This window comes from Carlito syrichta, unplaced genomic scaffold (genome assembly GCF_000164805.1).
Source record: "Carlito syrichta isolate Samal-C Ts95f unplaced genomic scaffold, Tarsius_syrichta-2.0.1 Scaffold303726, whole genome shotgun sequence".
Taxonomy (NCBI): Eukaryota; Metazoa; Chordata; class Mammalia; order Primates; family Tarsiidae; genus Carlito; species Carlito syrichta.
In genome coordinates, this window is record NW_007247822.1 from 1013064 (window position 1) to 1018433 (window position 5370).

Here is a 5370-nt window from a genome sequence, read left to right on the forward strand (position 1 = left end):
CTCAGCCTCCCAAAGGCGCGGGATTACAGGCTGAGCCACTGAGCCCGGCTTTTTGCCCACTTTTTAATGGGGCTGTTTTTTTTTTCCCTTTCATTTGAATTCCTTACAAATCCTGGATGTTAGGCCTTTGTCAGATATACAATTGGCAAATATGTTTTTCTATTCTATGGGCTGACTCCCCACTCTCTTGATGGTATCTTTTGCTTTGTAGATGCTTTTCTGTTTGATGAGGTCCCACTTGTCAATCTTATCTCTTATGGCATGGAATTTTGGTGTTTTGATCAGGAATTGGTTGGCTCAAAATAATAATCTTAAGGAAACTTAGTGAGATACAAGAGAATGCAGATAGATAACTCAATGAAATCAGAAAAACAATTCATGATTTGGATAAGAATTTCAACAGAGATATTTGAAATTAAAAATTAATCAGACATAAAGCCAAGAGTTGAATAATTCAAAACTGAGATAAAAATATAGATGAGAGCTTCAACAGTAGACTAAACCAAACAGGAGAAAGGATTCTGAACTCAAAGACAGATCTTTTGAGCTAACACAGGCAGACAGAAAAAAAATTAAAAATAATAAAAATGCCTGTAGGACTTATAGGACACAATTAAACAAGAAAATATTTGTATAATGGATATTCTAGAAGGAGAAGAGGAGGGAAAAATTGAGAAAAATGTCATCAACAAGGGCACCTGCACAATGAATATTTGTATACCTAACCCTTAACTGTACCCCACAACTTTAAAATAAAATATATATATCTTAAAAATTGAGAAAAATGTATTTAATAAAATAATAACTTAAAATTTTTCAAGTCTTAAGAGAGATGGACATTCAGGTACAGAATCATCAAATATTCAAACACAAAATTTCTCTCTAAAGCACATTATAGTCAAATTGTCAAAAGTCAAAAACAAAGAATTGTAAAAGCAAGAGGAAAGCATTATCACATATAAAAAAAGTTTTAGTAGACTAACACCAGATTACCAGATTTCTCATCAGTAACTGTACAGGCCAGAAGATAACAGAATGATGAGGTGGAAGGATCACCTGAGCCCAGCAGGTAAGGCTGCAGTGGCTATGACAGAATTAGACTCTAATTTAAAAAAAAAAAAGGCAAGTTAATAGTAATGAATGCCTATATCAAAAAGTTAGAAAAATTTCAAATAAACAGCCTAATGATGTACCTCTAGGATTGTTCTTCCTAGAAAAGGAAAGAACGCTTCCTAGAAAAGGAAAGAACAACTAAAATAAAGATTGCTTTTTCTAAAACAAAAATTAGTAGAAGTACAGAAATAATAAAGATCAGAATAGAAATAAATGAAATTGAGGCTTAAAATTACAAAACATCAGCAAAACAAAAATTTGGTTTTTGAAAAGATAGACAAAATTGACAAGCCATTAGCTAAACTAAGAAAAAAGAGAAGATTCAAATAAATATAATCAGAAACAAAACAGAAACATCACAATGGATACCACAGAAATACAAAAGATCATTAGAGACTATTATGAAAAACTATATACCAATAAACTTGAAAACCTTGAGGAAATAGACACATTTCTGGACACATACAAACTATGAAGATTGAACCAAGAAGAAATAGATAGTCCAAATAGACCAATAACAAATAAGACTGACTCAGCAATGAAAACTCTTCAAAAAAAAAAGTCTAGAGCCAGAAGATTTCACCTCTGAATTCTACGAAACTTTAAAAAAAATATTATTTTTATTTTAAAGATGTAGGGTATAATTCAGGGATAGGTACATAAGTGGTCATCATACAGGTAAAATTTGGGTACCCTTATTGATGTTATGTGCCCCCCCCAAGAATAATTAATACTGATTCTTTTTAAACTATCCCAAAAAATTTAAGCAGAGGAAATTCCTCTTAACTCATTCCATGAGACCAGCATTACCTTGATACCAAAACGAAAACCAGATAGGCTCATAACAACAACAAAACCTACAGGACAATATCCCTGATGAACATAGACACAAAACTCAACAAAATCCAACATCACATCAAAAAGATAATCACCATAAGCAAGTGAGAGTTGTTCTGGGAATGCAAGGATGGTTCAATATATGCAAATCAATAAATGTTGTATATCACATCAATAGAATGAAGGCCAAAAATTAAACAATTGTCTCAACAGATGCAAAAAAAATTCAACATCCCTTCATGATAAAAATTCCTCATAAAACAGGCATAAGAAGGAAAGTACCTCAACATAATAAAGGCCATATATGACAAACCCATAGATAGCATCTTACTAAATAGGGAAAAGCTGAAAACTTTTCATCTAAGAACTAGAACAAGACAAGGATGTCTACTCTCACCACTCTTTTCAACATAATACTGGAAGTCCTAGCCAGAGCAATTAGGCAAGAGAAAGAAATGAAGGGGACCCAAAGTGAAAGAGGGAACATAAATTGTTCCTGTTTGCAGATGATATGATCTTATTCATAGAAGAACCTAAAGAATCTACCCAAATCCTCTTAGAATTGATAAGTATATTCAGTAATGTCGCAAAATACAAAATTAATATATGAAAATCAGCAGCTTTTCTAAACATGAACAATGAATTAGCTAAAAAAGAAATTAAAAATGCAATCCTACTTACAGTAGCTAGAAAAATAAGAAATACCTAGGAATAAATTTAACCAAGGACATTAAAGCCCTCTACAATGAAAATAAAAAATATTGATGAAAGAAATTGAAGAGGATACAAAGAAATGGAATGACATCCCATGCTCATTAATTGGAAGAATTAATATCGGTAAAGTGACAATTCTACTGAAATCAGTTTACAGATTCCATGAAATCCCTATCAAAATACTAACACATTCTTCACAGAAATAGAAAAAAAAATTCTTAAAATTTGTATGGAACCCAGAAAGACCTCAAGTAGCCAAAAAACTTCCAAGGAAAAAAGAACAAACCTGGAGATATCACACTACCAGACCTCGAATATACTATAAAGCTATAGTAACCAAAACAGCATAGTACTGGCATATAAACAAATACATAGACCAATGGAAAAGAATAGAGAATATATAAATTAATCCACATATCTACAGCCAACTGATTTTTGAGAAAGATACAAAGAATACTCTGAGAAAATACAGTTCCTTCAATAATTTGTTTTGGGAAAACTGTACATCTATATCCAGAAGAATGAAATCTTTAGGACATTGGTCTGGGAAAATATTTTATGGATCAAAGCTCACAAGCATAGGCAACAAAAGCAAAAATAAGTAAATGGGATTATATCAGACTAAAAAGCTTCTGCCCAGCAAAAGAAATAACTAACAGAGTAAAAAAATGACTCACACAATGGGAGAAAATATCCTACAGGTGATTAATATCCAGAATATACGTAACTCAAACATCTCAACAGCAAACCCTCCTCCCCAAAACAATTCAATTAAAAAATGGGCAAATAATCTGAACAGACATTTCTTTCTTTCTTTCTTTCTTTTTTTTGAGTCGGAATCTTGCTCTGTTGCTCAGGCTGGAGTGCAATGGCATGCTCGTGGTCACTGCAGCCTCGACCTGCTGGGCTCAGGTGATCCTTCCACCTCAGTCTTCCAAGTAGCTGGAATCACAGGCATGTGCCACCATGCCTGGCTAATTTTTTTGATTTATTGTAGGGACAAGGTTTTGCCATATTGCTTAGGCTGGTCTTGAACCCTGGGCTCAGGCAATCCTCTCGCCTCCACCTCCCAAAGTGCTGAGATTACAAGCTTGAGCCACCACACCTGGCAACATTTCTTTTAAAAAGACATATAACCAGGCATGATGGCCTTCAACTGTAATCCTAGTGACTTGAGAGGCTGAGGCAGGATAGCCTAACCCCAGGTGCTCTCACCTGCAGTGAGCCATGATTGAACCACTGCATTCCAGCCTGGGTAACAAAGTGAGGCCCTATTTCTAAAAAAAAATTTAAAATGCATACATGTGACCAACAAATACGAAAAAATGCTCAACATCACTAATCATCAGGGAAACGCAAGACAAAATGACCATAAGGCATGATAAAAAGACAAAAAAAAAATTAACAAATTCGTCAAGGATACAGAGAAAAGGGATCTCATATGCTGATGATGGAAACGTGAACTAGTATAGCGACTATGGAGACCGTATGGGGGTTCCTTACAAAACTACAAAAAGAACTACCATATGATCCAGCAATCCCACTACCAAAAATGTATCCAGAGGAAAGGAAATCATTATATCAAAGAGACATCTGCACCTTCATTTTTTTTTTTTTTTTTTGAGTTGGAGTTTCACTCTGTCGCCCAGACTGGAGTGCAGTGGCTGCTCCCGGCCACCGCAGCCTCGACCTTCTGGGCTCCGGCCATCCTTCCGCCTCAGCCTTCCGAGTAGCCGGAATTACAGGGATGCGCTACCACACCCGGCTAATTTTTTGATTTTATTGTAGAGATGAGTGTCGGTGACCAGCACTGACCAAGGGTGGGTTAGGACCCGCACCAGAGAATCTGGACAGCGAGAAGACCACTCGGAGGCAGATCTTCTGGGAACAGCCTGATCAGGACTGGAGCCGATTTTATTCAAACCTTTTCCAACTTATATACCATTTTCTATACCCTCCAGCAGTGTGATAATCACTCACTGGGGGCATACAAGTTTCGTGCTTTACAAACTATGCATCACAAGACCACCACGAGATCTGCAATTTCCAAGCAAACAATTCGAATTCCATGATGCCTGCCGTGCTTACATTAAGGTCACAGGTGCACAATTTCAATACAAATCGTTCAAAGTGTTTTCCATAATGTTCAATGAATCATTCATATTATACTCTTTGCTCTATACCCTGATTAATACAAAAAACTTTCCTGAGTTAACTCTAGGTTCAATCCAAGTTCACTGATTCCCAATATTTTTAACAATTAATATTATCAACTTAACACTATACTATAATCTATAAGTTTAGTTAAATGACTTAACTGTCAGTTATACTATTAACCTATTACAATTTAACATAATGCCTTATAACTCAGTTAAAACTTATTCTTAAACTACAAAACTTTACTATAATTCATATGTTTCATATGTCTAAACTTTAATTTTCATATGATCTAGTTATTGGACTTTAATACTATGCTATATCCTATTAAGCTAATACCTTATCGTTAATTCTTTTATAAATCGTATAGTAACTATTACACTTGAATAATGTAGCAAAAGGAAACAAAACAGCAAGCATAAATTTACGCAGCTATGAGTGTATATGTATATATTTTATCCCAACAAGTTCTACTCTAAAAATCAAATAGTAGCTGTCACACTCTTGAACAAGAAATGCAGGCTGCCAAGATGGCAGCCATGGGCTGAA